The 17,745-nt window shown below is 29.9% G+C and overlaps 2 pseudogenes; both read right to left on the bottom strand.

Moving 5' to 3' along the window:
* Positions 1-3,130: 3,130 nt before the first annotated feature.
* On the bottom strand, positions 3,131-5,027 carry LOC112034056 (actin-104-like; annotated as a pseudogene).
* A 969-nt stretch (positions 5,028-5,996) lies between these two features.
* On the bottom strand, positions 5,997-8,032 carry LOC112036625 (uncharacterized; annotated as a pseudogene).
* Between the last annotated feature and the right edge of the window lie 9,713 nt (positions 8,033-17,745).

Raw genomic sequence — 17,745 nt, 5'->3', positions numbered from 1 at the left:
AATATAAAAAAAAAACAAAAAAAAAAAGAGAGAGAGAGAGAGAGAGAGAGAGAGAGAGAGAGAGAGAGAGAGAGAGAGAGAGAGAGAGAAAACCCGTTTTTGAACTCTGACAAACTACCTGATTAAATTAAGTGAGAAATGAGCATAATGATTCTAGTGTAGAAAAACAAAGAAGAAAAAAAGAAAAGAAAGGATTCCCAAAGATTATTAATTTGGCATAAATAGAAGAATGTATAAAAAAAATCATCGAAAAATTGAGAGAGAGAGAGAGAGAGAGAGAGAGAGAGAACCTTTTTTTGTGAGAGAAACCATGCATAGAATGGAATGGATAGTTACCAATTTATAGTAAAAGAGTGTGAATAAGAAAAGACAAAATAAGGAAGATAAAGAGAAATAAGAAAAATAATATTTATGTAGAGGGTAGTGGGGAGATGAAAAGAAGAATAATAATATTTATGTAGAGGGTAGTGGGGAGATAAAAAGGTAAGGATGGAGAAAGGTTGGAAAAAGTATAAATATTAAAATAAAATAAAAAGTAAATGTTAAAAACAATTATAGGAAAATTAGAAAGAAAAAGATAATGAAGTGGACGCTAATGTGGCTCAATTGGAGCGTAGCAACAATAAATGCTACGCTTCAGTTTTTAGTAATAAATAGATTGATTAGCGTGTAAGTTTGTGCATATGTACAAGTACATTTAAAACCAATCACAATATATTTCCCTCTATATATATATGATTTCGAATCTAATTGGTTCTAGACTCTTCGATTTTTACACCCAATAATTCACTTGCTAAAGAAATTAAAAAATTAGATGGCACACATGGCACAAAATTGAGCTTCAATTAAAATTCAATTTAAAATCTAATTGAATTTAGACTCTTTGATTTTTACACCTACTAATTCACTTGACACAAAAATTAAAAAATTAGATGAGACATATGGTGCAAAATTAGACATGATTTAGAATTTAAATGGATCTAGACTCTTCGGTTTTTGCACCTAATAATTCACTTGTCACAAAAATTAAAAAATTAGATGGGGCACATGACACAAAATTGAACTTCAATTAAAATTCAATTTAGAATCTAATTGAATTTAGACTCTTTGATTTTTACACCTAATAATTCACTTGACACATAAATTTAAAATTAGATAAGACACATGGCACAAAATTAAACTTCAATTTATAATTTAATTGTATTTTCTCTCAACTTCACCTATTATTATATATATAGATATATAGATTACTCTAACTCCTAACTCTAAAAATACATTATGGGTCTATTTGGAAACAGTTTATTTAGTTAAACTTGAAAACTTTTAGTTGTAAATATTTTAAACAAAGGTAAAAGTTAGTTGAAATAATACAATGTGACCTATGAATAATACCAAAAAGTACAGTAGAACCATGAATAGTACTAAAAAGTGCAGTGAGACTCATAAATAGTAACAAAAATAAACTAAGCAGTAGAATAAGTTAATTTTAGACTCTAATCCAAACGCAACCTACACTTACCATTGCCTCCTGTTTTGATGTTAAGTTGAACATAATTTAGCATTGAAAATACCAATTAACCCATTTGCCATCTACTTTGGAAATGGGTAAATTAGTCTTTCAATGTTAAATTTTGTCATATTTAACACCAAAAGAGGAGATGTTGAAACAAAGTTAAACTTTAGACAGACAATAGTGCATTTTAATAATTCAAAGGGTTTGCATGTAATTGGGGTGAAAGACTATGGTAAAAAAATATAATTTGCTTTGTATTTATTTTTTTTAATTGCAAATTAATTCAACCTAGAATGGTCATTTTGAATTTCACATTTTTTTTATTGCTTAGTTAGATACACATCCATTAGGTCTTTAACCTACAACCTTACTCTCCAATCAATTATTTCGAGAAAAGTACTAATTGAGTTATAACTCATTGGCACGATTTTAAATCACAAATTTTCAATTGTCACATTTGATCCTTTTAACGATTTTATTTAAAACCAAACTTTGAGGTCAAAATATAGCAACAGTTTGTTTGAATAAGTCATAGACCAAAGTTGTAGCTGAAGCCAAGACATCATTAGTCTGATGGCACCTCTAGTTCAATACCAAGGGCCGGGGTAGAGTAGATTTAGGATTTCTAACCAGGATAAAAATAAAAGTTGTGGCTGAAAGTGTGTTCACAAAAATACAAAATCCATTAATTTAGATGGAATCTTAATCATTTGTAATCCAAATTTTAAGGAGTGAAATGTGGTAATTGAAATTTTGTGAATAAAATTATATGACGGATTTTATATAAAATAAAAAAAAAATTATATGATACATTTTATAAAATTAAAAAAATTATTAAAAAAATTATATGTTTGGTAAACCTGCTATCTGAGGTATCCTCTTACAATAAAGGGCATTTTGGTGCGTTTTTTAATTTGACAATTTACAGCGAAAGAAACACTATTATTTATAGTTTCACGACTTCCCCTTTTCTTTCTGTTCTTTCTTTCTTTTTCTTTTTTTTTTTTTCGTCTTTGCCCTCTCTTCCTAGTATTGCATTCAAAGTCTAATTCGCATTGCCCTCTCTTCCTAGTATTGCATTCAAAGTCTAATTCGCATGATGATCTATACCGCCTATATGTCTTATAGACAGTTTTAGTCTTTGATACTCCTAATGAGGGGCTTAAGTCCTTTAAGTGTGCAAGCAAAAGGGGATCAATGTCAATTATATCTATATATATGTCACTGCTCATTATCTTTATTGACTTGAGGGTGAAAAATTGACCATACGTTTTTTTTTTTTGGGGAAACAGGACTATACATTATTTTGAGAGAGAGAGAAAAAAAATGTTAGAGATATATTAGACATATTAGCTCAATGTAATAAGTCCAAGCCCACTCTTATCTATACTAGTAGACTAGAGTTTAGTGGTTTAATTATACTCATGTTATAATTCATTGTAACATAGGTATTGTACTATATTCTTACATAATAAATATGTAGCCCTTAAGAAGTTCCTTCATAGACATAGGCCGACAAGGCTAAACCATGTAACCTTGGTGTTCTCAGTATGCTTTTCCTTCAGCATTCACTCTAATATATACAATATAGTAAAATACATCGCATTGCTAATATATTTAACACAAGATAGGATATTTTGTTATTCGAAAACATTTCATGTGGACAATAGAAGAACCTAACTCCATGTAGTCTTCCTTAGTTATCCGCATCTGCAACACAAGCTCAATACCAACTATCAGTAATAAACAATGTAGACTTCTCCTAATAAATATAAAAATATATCAAGATGTCCTGATGTGCTTATTGTTGATTACAGAGGAAGCATGATGCTAGCTTACTATATCTTGAGAAAATAGAGTCTATATGCAATACTTGATTGATCAAAATTATAGGAAAAGTTAAATTGTGGATAACAAAAGAAAGGCACCTACAGAAAATGAAGCCAGAATGGAGCCACAAATCCAAACACTCTACTTTTGCTCTGGGGGTGCAACCATACTCTTACCCCAGGACGTGCCAGTGAGCTCAACTCCTTAGCCAATCTATCAGCAAGGCCTGGTATCATAGTGGTGCCCCCACTAAGCACCAAATTACCAAACATCTCTCTCCTGATGTCCATATCACACCTTCTGATTGACCTCAGCACAATCTCATGGACACCACCGGACTCCATTCCCACTCTTCTTGGATCGAACAGGACTTCTGGGCACTTGAACTGCCCTGCTCCAATTTTTATAACTTGCCCATCAGACAATTCATATAGCTTCTCTAGCTCGGAGCTCTCCTTTGACACACCAAGTTCTTTCTCGAAATCCATTGCAAAATAAGAAAGTTTCTCCTTTATATCCCTGACAATCTCTCTTTCTGCTGATGTCGTGAATATGTAGCCTTCTTCTGCTAGGATCTTGGTGAGGTAGTCTGTGAGGTCTTTGCCAGCTAAATCAAGCCTCTGAATGGCATGTGGAAGTGCATAACCCTCATAGATTGGGACTGCATGTGTCACTTCTCCAGAATCCATTACCATTCCTGTAAAAGGTCCTTAAAATGTGTAATTGGAACATAAACTCCAACAAGGTGCTACCAGGTGCATGTGTGCAGTTGTAATAATATAGCAAGCGAATCTTGAATGATATAAAAACCTAAAGTCATTCCTAATGGCCAAACTAATCACTTCTCCCTTTCTTGAAAGATTACTATAAACATGAGTTAATATCAGTTGTCAATTGTCAAAGATGGGTTATGGTATGAAAATCACAATAACCTTCCATGAGGTGTAAGTTTTACGTATCTGTGGTTCGTCCACTGACATACAAGGACAGCACAGCTTGAATGGCTATGAAAGTGGCTGGGATAGCAAAGGCTTCAAACATGATTTCTACCATTTTCTCTCTGTTGGTTTTGGGATTCATAGGGGCTTCCATTAAGAGGACGGGGTGTTCTTCTATGTTGACTCTGAGCTCCTTGTCAAATGTATGCTCTCAAAGTCTCTCCATAGCTTCCCAATCTCTCACTATTCCATGCTTAATGGGATAGCTTAAACTGAGGATCCCACGCCTTGCTTGTGCTTCATCTCCAAAGTATATAGCCTTCCGTCCAATGCCAATCATTGCATGCCTGTTTCTTGGCCGACCTATTATGCTAGGAAAAAGTACACATGGAGCATCATCACCAGCAAACCCAGCCTGCATTAGGGGAAGTCATACTGTTAGTACATAATTAATGAAGATTTGCAGGGGGGGAAAATTGCTGGACTGACTAACCTTGACAGAGCCAGTTCCATTGTCACAAACGATTGAACAATTTTCATCAAAATCCATGCCTCTTGTGCTTAATTAGAAGCTTTCCAAGAAGTGGATTGAAAGGGAAGAGTAGTGGGAGGCTGGCATATACGGGCTATGTAAATAAAGATAGGGAAGCTGAAAAAGGAGGAGAATAATGTTTAACTTTCGCTTTGACATGAAATTTAGCATTACTCTCTTTCGGTTGCTTTTGTGCATGTCAAAGCATATTGAATATGGTGGTGGAAAAAAATGCTACAAAAGAAAAGAGTAATTACAGTGGGAAGGAGGGCTGCAAGACTGAAAATTGTATAGATTTTCTATTAGTTTTAGGCGTTTAAGCATAGTTCGTTCTATCTTGCTACTTTATGCAAAACAAGCTGTAAATGAAACAAGCTGAATTAAACCAAGTTTTAAAAGTTTGGAATTGTTCATTAATTTTATTTCAAACACAAGTTGAGTTAAAGTTTAGCACCAAACTAGATTATATATTCAAGTTTGGTTCATTTTTTTGTTTAACAAGCTTGAACTTGCTCACAAACTACTTGATTAACTTATTCTTTTTTCATATATAGTACTAAAGTTTGTAATCCCTTCACAAATCTATGCTAACAAGTAATAACTAAATTATTTTTGAAATTACATTATTTGAGTTAATAAGATAAAATGTTTTTCATTAATGAACTTATAAAAATTAGATCCACCTATTGGGCTAAGTGGAGTTTGGTTTTGTGTTCGATCTAGTTTGTGACCCGACCAGACCTGACCCGACATGGAAGCATTACAGATTTAAATGAAATTTTGGTGAGGCCTAGTTCATAGAGTGAAGGCTTTGGCTGAAATTTTAGCTATACTTCAAGAATGCCAAATAATTACTCATAACATGTTTATGATGGTATAATTGTTTTGACAGCATTCTTGAGTTACCCACGTCTTTGGTTAAATAAGATGCTTATGATTATGGGTTTTATTTAAACAGATTTGAGTGAAACGGTCTAGGTGATGCTTCTTTGGGAGCTTGCTGCAGATAGCTCACCACTGCTTTGTTAGACGTGAAATTTAGTGTTGGCTATCGGGTTTCTGCAGGGTGTAAATTTCTTGATCCTTAGTGCCCAGCTTATTGGCCCTTTTTCCTGACTGAAAATAGCATTGAATATTTGTATGCAATGAAGTTTTAAGTTCTTACCACATGAGATTAACCAGATAAAGAAAATTCAAGAAACTAAGCATGTTAACTTTCATTATGATTTAATACAACACACACAAAAGTTGAACAAAGAGGTTCTTAAAACATCAGCTCAGATTATCATTCAAAGCATTGCATGTGAAGTGCAAGCCTAATGTTTCCATTTCAGTGCAAGCCTAATGTTTCCATGTTACAGTGAAAATCGGACTTGACCTATCTTCATTCAGGGAATGTGAGCAAAGAGATGAGGGCCTCACTATTCGGAAAGCGTGAAACAAGTTCTGAGCGTTTCGCCAGTTCAAAGTCCTGAAATTGGAAGGCAGGTGCACAAGTGCTGCCCACAAGAGAGAAGTGAGTCTTGCCATCCCTTGGAGGTGCTTTGAGCACTGTCCCATCTGGGGAAATGCTGATGTCCTTTGTTGGAAAAGAACCAAACCACACATTTGGAGGCACTGTGTACTGCGGTTGCTAATTGTCAAGAAGATTGGATCCTAGGCAGGTTAGTTTCACTTGCCCATCTTTGTCATTCAATTCCACTGCCTGAAAGAAAATATCAATATAGTGGTGGAAAAGAATGTTAAAAAAGAAACAAAGTAATTACATTGGGAAGGAGGGTTGCATAACTTAAAGTCGTACAGATTTTCGATTAGTACTAGGTGTTTAAGCAAAACATGTGATCAATCTTGAAATGCATCTTTCAACTAAGAGATGAACTAAACACAACTTTATGATTACTTTTCATGTTTCAGTGTTTTCAATTACAATTTTATGAAGACCATGCTAAAATACAACATCTACATATACAAGAACAAAAGAAAGAACAAGGGATCTCATGACATGAGTGCTTTTGAGTGTTTCATATGCATTTTCTGCAACCAGAGCAGTTATACAATTTTGCACTACAATACCACAGAGTACACATAATGCGATATTTGCTTCACACAGGTAAATATGCACATAGATATATAGTGCAGTTTGTGACACGTTTAATATTACTGTGTAATCTTTCACATAATCAATCAAAACCATCTAAAGCTAGGGGACAATGCAAGCTTTCATATATAAAAACCTAGGGGTGGATCCAATAATGGAGCATAATACGATTTAACAGAGGATATCAGTTAGTCATCCTTGACAGAATCAAAATTTCTAAGATGCCTCTCCAGTCTCCACATCATCCATTCATGATTGAATGTTATGATTCAGCATATGTTCAAGTTCAATGCACAGTCCAACTTGTCAGCAGTTTCTGCATTGAAGCTACTCACATTGGACTAATCAAATCCCTCTGGAAATGTTGGTAAAGATGGGTTATTGCCCATGAGTGTCTTACAACTTTCCTTGTATTTCCTGAATCCTGTATCATGGGATGTCATGTCTATTGCTACCCCTCATTGTACTAATTTATATTTATATAGAACTTGGCTCAGGTCCTGTGCATTGGATCCATTACATGGCGACGCTTGATCAAAAGTAGACATGTTATCATCACAACGGTCCAGTGCACTGAGCACTAGACCCAATCTTTGCCCTTTATTTATATTTTTTGGTACCAATCAATCACAACAATCGTCAATTTATAATCATTTTGCAGTAAAACTAGTAGTAAATTTAGCATTTTTTTTTCTTTATGCATTGGTATTAATAAATGTGTAACACAAGGGTGGGTGACTGCGTACCGTAATAGGTTCTCCCACATAAAAATGCCATGTTTTTGCACATGGTATACGGTGGAGGCTAGACACATTCCCAGACGGTAGAAAAAAGTAAATGCACGAACTCACTGCGCGTTCCACCTTGTCTGAAATCATTATAAGAACACAAAAGTTACATAGAAAAACAACATAGGATTCATCATCATCATCATCATCATCACATATAAATATATGTTCTTTAATTGTAACTTACACTGAGGGGGAAGCTGAGACTTGGAGAGAACGATAGAGTTATCTCTGAAAGTTTCAGAGTAAAACCCACCTTCTGGGTTGGCAGCCAGATTCAACTTGGCTATAATCTCTGATGCTGAACCCATGTTTGCTTTACTTTGTTCAGCCTTAACCCAGTTATATAATATTACCCCAGCTGACTAGTATATACTGTATACTCTTTATCTTGAATATACTGTACACCGTTTGATGCGAAAGTCGTCGCCTGCCCGCTGCCAAATTTTTTTGTATTTTTTTATATTATAATTCCATAATTTGGAGCAGTTGAATTTTGAAAGATGGGCACATGAGACAGGAGAAGCAGATGCATTACGGAGAACAACTTAAGAATACTCGCTATTATTTTAAGAAAATTTTGATACCAATTATTAAAAAAATTAACGAGTTTTCTATTTTCTTTTTTCATAATTTTTTTTATTAAAATAGCTTCTAATCAAGTTTATTACCTTCCCAGTATGTATTAACTACTAATAAGTTGCCCGTACGATGCACAGGTAATGTTATAATGTTTTATATAAATTTGATTTTGGAAAATATTATACATATATTATAGCATATTTATTATAAAACTTTGTTTGTAATGAGTTTATCATAAAAAGTAACAATTATAAATTGCACACATATATCTATTAGGGTAAAATACTATTTTGGTCCTTAAATTTTACTAAAAGTTTGTTTTTTATCGCTAAAATTTATAAAGAGTTTTTTTTAATAGTATAGAAACAAAAATAAGGATGAAAAATGAACTTTTTAAATAGTTTAGAGATGAAAAACAAACTTTTAGTAAAGTTTAATGACATAAATAAAACATTTTCAATAGTTAGGAACGAAATATGAACTTTCCAATAGTTTAGAAACGAAAAATAAACTTCTTAAAGTTTAGGAGTAAAAACAAACTTTTGGTAAATTTTAAGGACCAAAATAATATTTTACCCTATCTATTATAATTATTTTGTTTAAGTAATGAGCAATAATTAAAACAATTTTGGGGTAATATTATATAATAAAAGTTGATAAAAGCATATTAATTCATTCTATATTATTAATTTTTATTATGTGACGTAATAAAAAGCTTCATTACAATTTTTTTTTTTTTTTTGGTTTCTTCAATGCTTTGTTATTGTGGTATGGTGACGCTTGTTATCATCATCAATTTCTCCATCTTCAACGTTTGAAGTTTAGTCTATCCATATTTGTTCAATTTTTGACCTTTCATCATTTTTCTTTTTGTTGCATCATTTGTGTTAATCACTAATGAATTTGTACCAGGAGATTCTTGATTGGATCTTACAAATTTTTGACTTTGTCGCTAAGATTTTTCATAGGTATTTGCATTTATATTAAATTTCAATGATGTGATAGTTTTTTTTGTAAATGCTTTTATTTTTTATTTTTGTTAATTTTGGAATAGTGGAGCAAAAAGAATTAATATAGCATATTGGATTGTGTATTTTTTTTTTTTCTTCCATATCTTTTTGTCATTTGAAGATGCATAAAAAATCTTAGCAATTATGTAATTTTCAAAACCATCATTTAGATTGAATTCATTCAAATGAAGTAGGAAAATCGATTTTTTTCCTAATTTTTTTTTTCAAATCACGTGGGATTCCTTCTCCAATATCAATAATTTTAAAATAATTTAAATAAGTTGTACTTCAGTTTGTTTTTTAGCAAAATCTCTTATAGATTTATTTAGGATTTTCTCTGCATCTCGATTAAATATCACAAAATTTGTTTTGTCAATTGCATCAAAAACTTCAATTTGAATCATGTATCTAAAGTAGTTTGCAATTGTGTGTGTGTGTGTAGTAGTAGTAGTTATAGTTAGATAAATATATTATAAATATTTGAAGAGTATGTAGTTAATGTGAGTGCCTCTAACTTTGGGATGGAAAGATTTGTTTTTGTTTCACATTTTGCACACTAAAATGATCGTGCTTGTGGTTTGACATTCCTTTCACAAAGTACGCACAAAATGTAATATCAACCCATTATTGTACCAACGTTACTTATTGTTGCAATACCTTAACAGTTCACATCTTGCAATGAACTTTGAAATTAATATGTATTATTTTTTGATATAAATAATATGATGTATTATTATTTTTTTACGTAAATGATGAGTATAATTTGAAATGATTAACAAACCAGTTTTGTAGGATCTCATTGAATGCATTTTATCTTTGCTATTGTATTTATATTATTTAAAGATAAATACTCCTATGAAAACTTTTTTGCATGTATTTTTGGTATTTCTTGTATAGGATCATGTTTTTTACCTTTCCTATCATTGAATTTATTTAAAGAAAATATTAAGTTAATGGTATTTTGTGAAATAGTATATGCTATTTATTAAACTTTTTGTTATTATAAATTTCAGAAATATGCACTTGTCAATTATTTCAACAACCTCAAGGATCTCTAGATTTTTTTTTTTTTTTGGTACTGGTTGATGACAGAGAATTTGTTTGCATAAATTTCATAGAACATTATTAATTGACAAAAGCATATTGAATAGAAATTGGGGAAAAATGGAGACAGATTTCATGAGAATGAGATTTTTTAGAAGTATCATCTATACGTGGGGGAGGAAGAAGACCATTTGTAAGAGAGTAAGAGTTTTTGCTTTGACTTACACGTGAGAAAGGTCAAACTTTGGTCATATTATGTAAGGTAATAACTAGGCTTGAGTTTTTCATAAGATTTGGTCTACTTTTAAAAGGTAGTTTATTTTGTAGTGAATAACTTTTGATTTAATTGGTCTAATTGTCTAGAACAGCTTATATTTGATATAATAGTAAAAAGAAGTTACTATGATCTATTAGATAACGGTAAAAAATACTTAATAAAAAGAGGTAAAAAAATGTTAAATTTAAACAATAGTAAAAATAAGTTACTATGATCTATTGAGTAACAGTAAAAAAAAAAACTAAATAAAAAAAGGTAAAAAAGTCTAAATGCAACATTAGAGTGCCACGTGGCAGGATCTCATGCACTCTCACATGAGGTCTCTGCTTTTATATATATACTAGTCGCAGACTCGCGCATTGCGCGAGATAATTTTTTTTTTAGGGTGATCTTATTAAATATATTTGGGGTAATAAGTAATAACACTCTCCCATTTTTTTTATATTAATAACAAAATATTTTAAATTTATTTAAGAATCTGTTTATAAATGTTTAACCGTGGTTAGTAAAGACATTACTCATAACTTTAGAATTAAAATACAAATTTATAAAATACCAAAATATTTGAAATGCCAAATCTCTCCATAACTCATTGGGAAAAGAAAAGGGTATATTATGTAAGGTAATAACTAGGCTTGAGTTTTTCATAAGATTTGGTCTACTTTTAAAAGGTAGTTTATTTTGTAGTGAATAACTTTTGATTTAATTGGTCTAATTGTCTAGAACAGCTTATATTTGATATAATAGTAAAAAGAAGTTACTATGATCTATTAGATAACGGTAAAAAATACTTAATAAAAAGAGGTAAAAAAATGTTAAATTTAAACAATAGTAAAAATAAGTTACTATGATCTATTGAGTAACAGTAAAAAAAAAAACTAAATAAAAAAAGGTAAAAAAGTCTAAATGCAACATTAGAGTGCCACGTGGCAGGATCTCATGCACTCTCACATGAGGTCTCTGCTTTTATATATATACTAGTCGCAGACTCGCGCATTGCGCGAGATAATTTTTTTTTTAGGGTGATCTTATTAAATATATTTGGGGTAATAAGTAATAACACTCTCCCATTTTTTTTATATTAATAACAAAATATTTTAAATTTATTTAAGAATCTGTTTATAAATGTTTAACCGTGGTTAGTAAAGACATTACTCATAACTTTAGAATTAAAATACAAATTTATAAAATACCAAAATATTTGAAATGCCAAATCTCTCCATAACTCATTGGGAAAAGAAAAGGGAAAAAAAAAAGAAAAAAAAAAGAAAAAGACATTACTTAATATTTTGAAATACACTTTAATTTAAAATTTTAAAATAAGAGAATTTAATTTTAAAATTAAGGATAATTTTGGAACCTATCTTAAGCACAGGCGGCTAGTACACAATATTTTAATATTAATTTAACAAAGTTTGGTTAAACAAATGTAAAGAGTGAAAATAGTTTTTCCTTTCAAGTTTGGAGTAGAGTGTCATTTCTTCAAACCTCAAGGAAGGGGAATGTAATTACCCCTATATTATTATTATTATTATTATTATTATTCTTGTTGTTGTTGTTAATAATTGATTTTTCATTTTCTTTTAAGTTAATAAAAACCTTACATATGCCTTTTTATTTATTTATAGAATATACATTTTTTTTAACTTTACAAATCTTTTTTTTTTTAATGTGAATCTTTACATATACTTTAAGTAAACTTTATATATTCCACTTCTTTAGATGTGTAAAATCATAGACTACTACTTCATAATGATAGTAGCTAATTAGTTTTATCACTTTTTTTTCATAATTTCATTTATAACATTTTTTTACTATTATCATATATTTACTGGTTAATGATTTTCATAACTGAGGTGTTAAATGAGATGTAGCATTATTTATTAGATTTTTAAATGCAATTGTGTAAGAAGATTACATATATATATACACATACATACATACATACATACATACATACATACATACATACATATATATATATATAAAGTTAAATGAGATGTCAAAAAAGGGATTTTTAAATTTTCTAACTTTATTTCTTATGTAATTTTTATTATTACATGAGAACATCTCCTTTTAGTTATGAATTAGAGTTTGATTAGTTTTAAGTTTAAATATATTGCTACGATTGTGTATAATTATTGATTATTGATTCAATTTTTTAAGTGAATGTAATAGTTGATTTTATTGCACTATATAGTTTTTAATGTTCTCCATATTAATCGTATTTATTTTTTATTTTTACTTCTCCTTACAACCTATTTGTTTTCCAATTAATAGTTACTAATTGACATTTGATTTTTTTTTCAATTAATAGTTACTAATTGACATTTGATTTTTTTTTCTTTACCACCTCTCTCTCTCTCTCTCTCTCTCTCTCTCTCTCTCTCTCTCTCTCTCTCTCTCTCTCTCTCTCTCTCTCTCTCTCTCTCTCTCTCTCTCTCTCTCTCTCTCTCCATAGGCAACATACTGTTTTCCAAAATTTGATGATGATTTTATTACATTAAATTTGCATTGTAGGTTTTTTTTTTTTTTTTTTTTTTCATTTAATTTTGCTACCCTTAAGTTAGTATATCCATAACTATTAGTTTCTTTATATTATATTTGGTTTGATATCCTCATTTTTATTTTTATTTTTAATTTAGTGTTTCCTAATTGGCATTTGTTTTGTATTATATTTTTTCTTTGATGTATTGGGTTTGAGAATGAGTGTGTCCCTAGTTACTCCACTTTATGATGACACTTTTATTTATTGAAATTAAGTAAAATTTTTAATTTTTTAAATAAAAAGGAGAGAAAAATATAAATAATTTAATGATATGGAAGATGTGGGGAGATGAATAGTGATATTAAGGTAGAAGGTAGTGGGGAGATGAAAAGATAAAGGTAAGTAAAAAGCTTGGACAAAGTGTAAATGTAAAAATAAATAAATAAATAAATAAAAGAGTACAATTTTTTAAGGATAATTTTATTATTTAAATAAAATATTCCATGCTTAATTATTAAAAATAAAAAAGAGAGAAAATATAAATAATTTAATGGTGTAGAAGATGTGACTAAATTTAAATGTTGAATAACATAAGATGAGAAGAAAAAAAAGTAAAAATAAAATATATAACAATAAATACCAATAAAGAGAACAATTGCACATAAAAGATTTTTGTTCTTTCTTATAACTCAAATTAAGATTCGTGGTTTTTTTTTTTTTTTTTAATATGTGTTTTAGGATTGTGCTTTTTTTGATTTCCCTTAAGAAAGTCTTTTCATTCCCTTTTATAATTTTGATTGAATTTTGGTTGGGAATAATACTTAGTTGTTTTTGGAAATAGAAATTTGAATATGCTTGCCAATTTTTTGACTAATAAATTATTATAAATCTATTTTTTATTTCATTAGTTTTATTTTAATTTTGGTTAAGTTAACACTATAATTTTGTGATGATTTTTTATTATTATGATAATATCCGTATTCCTTAAGAGATGAGTTGTATATTAAGCAAATGTAACACACTACAACAAAGTTAGAAGAATATGGTTCACCTTAAAAATTATTAATGAAATACACAAAATATTAAAATGATATATTTGTAGAGATAAAAAGATAAAATAAAATAAAAGTGTAAAAATATATATATATATATATATTTTTTTTTTTTTTTAAAAAGACAATTTTTGAAGTAATTGTTACTTTTTATATATTACATTTCACTGCATAATATTTATACTCCCACGCATCATGCGAGTCTGCGGCTACTGAATGATTCTACAAGTCTTCTATTGGGAATAAATTCTAATCTTAGGTTTCTAAATGCAAATGTAGTAGAAACATGGTGAGAGAGAATAATGGGTTGTGCTCATGGTTAGTGTAATAAGCATGTGATATGATTGTGGGCTTCCTTTATAATAGGATCTTTTGTTACTCTTAGAGCAAACAAAATGACGCCCTTATCCCCACCCCAAATGTTTTCCTATAATGACAAGCTTTATCTTTTAACCTCTAAGAAATGCAATGCAATGGCCAAAGGATATGCCCCTTTAATATATTATCTCTAATCAAATAAACAAAGGCTTCTGTCCCCTTTAGGTACAGGTTCATACAGAATTCAATTGTTTTCAATTTTTTCTTTTCTTTGTAAGAAAGAAACATCAACCTTAACTAACCAAAAAAAAAAAAAAAAGATCCATCAATTTAATTAGAGTTATAAGAAAGAGCAAAAAAAGGGTAACATTTAACAATTAAAGAGAAAAAAAAAATTTTTTTTTAAAATCTAAATGGCATTAACCAATGTGGAGTTTTAAAGAACTCTTGGTTTACCTAGAATATAATAGAGAAAATAAAAATGAGACTAATACTAATTCTAGGAAACATATATAGAGAAATAGCAATAAGGATGCTAATTAAAGAACATTGGCAATACCATCAATCCCGTTTGAAGCTTAATCATAGTTCCACTAATTTGCTGACTTACAACTTTTGGCTAGTATATATTCAGGCATTCTCCAATGCAGTAAAATTCCTTATTGTTTGGTTTTACTTGAATTCCTGCAAACCCAATTATATTAAGTGAGAAAATGAGCATAATGATTCTAGTGTAGAAAAAAAAAATCCCAAAAATTAGTAATTTGGCATATATAGAAGAATGTATAAAAAATTAATCAAAAAATTGAGAGAGAGAGAGAGAGAGAGAGAGAGAGAGAGAGAGAGAGAACCCTTTTTTGAACTCTGACAAACTACCCGATTAAATTAAGTGAGAAATGAGCATAATGATTCTAGTGTAGAAAAACAAAGAAGAAAAAAAGAAAAGAAAGGATTCCCAAAGATTATTAATTTGGCATAAATAGAAGAATGTATAAAAAAAATCATCGAAAAATTGAGAGAGAGAAAGAGAGAGAGAGAGAACCTTTTTTTGTGAGAGAAACCATGCATAGAATGGAATAGATAGTTACCAATTTATAGTAAAAGAGTGTGAATAAGAAAAGACAAAATAAAGGAAGATAAAGAGAAATAAGAAAAATAATATTTATGTAGAGGGTAGTGGGGAGATGAAAGGAAGAATAATAATATTTATGTAGAGGGTAGTGGAGAGATGAAAAGGTAAGGATGGAGAAAGGTTGGAAAAATGGTAAATATTAAAATAAAATAAAAAGTAAATGTTAAAAACAATTATAGGAAAATTAGAAAGAAAAAGATAATGAAGTGGACGCTGATGTGGCTCAATTGGAGCGTAGCAACAATAAATGCTACGCTTCAGCTTTTAATAATATATAAATATAGATTGATTAGCGTGTAAGTTCGTGCATATGTACAAGTACATTTAAAACCAATCACAATATATTTCCCTCTATATATATTGATTTCGAATCTAATTGGTTCTAGACTCTTCGATTTTTACACCAATAATTCACTTGCTATAGAGATTAAAAAATTAGATGGCACACATGGCACAAAATTGAGCTTCAATTAAAATTCAATTTAAAATCTAATTGAATTTAGACTCTTTGATTTTTACACCTAATAATTCACTTGACAAAAAAATTAAAAAATTAGATGAGACATATGGTGAAAAATTAGACATGATTTAGAATTTAAATGGATCTAGACTCTTCGGTTTTTGCACCTAATAATTTACTTGTCACAAAAATTAAAAAATTAGATGGGGCACATGACACAAAATTGAATTTCAATTAAAATTCAATTTAGAATCTAATTGAATTTAGACTCTTTGATTTTTACACCTAATAATTCACTTGACACATAAATTTAAAATTAGATAAGACACATGGCACAAAATTAAACTTCAATTTAGAATTTAATTGTATTTTCTCTCAACTTCACCTATTATTATATATACTAGTCGCTAACCCGTGCGATGCACGGAAAAGTTCCAAAACGAAATATATATATATATATATATATATGATACATCTTAAACAGTTTTTTTCTTTTAAATTAAAATTTCAAAAGTGGTAGAACTTTATTGAATAATCCAAGTGTACCATAGAGAGGAGAAAAGATGGTTTTCCTCAACCCAAGCTAAGGGTACCCTTAACTCCTTAACATTATTAGCCAATACGTACACTGACTTATTGCACAGTCTAGAAACTGTCCTATGGGATATGTCTTGCTTACTACAACATAAATATGTTCTAACACATTAAAAATTCCTTCAAGCATGGTTCTTGCAACCCAATTGATGCCAGCAACTGAGTTGGAAAACTTTGCAATCAAATCCCCGATCCACAATTTGTGACAAGAGTGTAATGCTCTCAACAGAGTGTGGCAGTCATCCACAATGAGTTTCCTTGGCATGGAATTAATTTAGTATGGACTGTAATAGGAGAACCATTACTATCTCTAAAAATAATGCCCAAACATGACTAATTGGTGGCTTTGAAAAAAAGGCCAGTGCCATGTCCAGTTTGAGATGAGGAGAAACATGAGCAGTAGTTGTTGGCTCATTTTTTTGAACCTAAATACTTAATGGTCCTAAATTGAAATTTCATATTTAATAATAAAAAATAAATAAAAAACCCAAATTGTATATAAAATATTCCTAATGTTTGACAATTGAAGGGAAAAAAAGGCACATAGTTAACTGCAACTGAGAAACTCTAACTTATGATTTACTTGGCTGATTGTGTTTAGAATTGTCCAGATCCTTTGCATTGAGATAGCATCTATGAGTTTTAGAGCAAACAACATCTAAAATCTAACTTGCAATGTTATATTAAGGAACAAAAGAAGGATTAATGGGAAAAAAAAAAAATCAGATTTGTTAATTTGATGAACCCAACTTACAAAAGTCAGCAATCTTGAAGAAACAATCCAGCTTTATTACAATGGAATTTCCCAACAAAGCAATTTTTTTACTTCTAATTGAAGAAACAATCCAGGTTTATTTACAATGTAATTTTCCAGCAAAATTCATTATTAGATACATTTAATTTTAGCANCTTCTGTCAATATTGAACCCAAAGATAGGGCTCCAATTAAAAACCCTAGCAATCAAAACAATAATCCACACCACAGCAAAGCAATTTAGTTTTATTTCTAATTGAAGAAACAATCCAGCTTTACTTACAATGTAATTTGCTAGCAAAGCAACTCATTGAGCAATGTCGTATTTCTTTTGT

Source organism: Quercus suber, unplaced genomic scaffold (assembly GCF_002906115.3).
Source record: "Quercus suber isolate HL8 unplaced genomic scaffold, Cork oak 2.0 scaffold_131, whole genome shotgun sequence".
In the NCBI taxonomy this organism is placed as follows: Eukaryota; Viridiplantae; Streptophyta; class Magnoliopsida; order Fagales; family Fagaceae; genus Quercus; species Quercus suber.
This window is presented reverse-complemented; position numbering and strand designations above follow the sequence as displayed.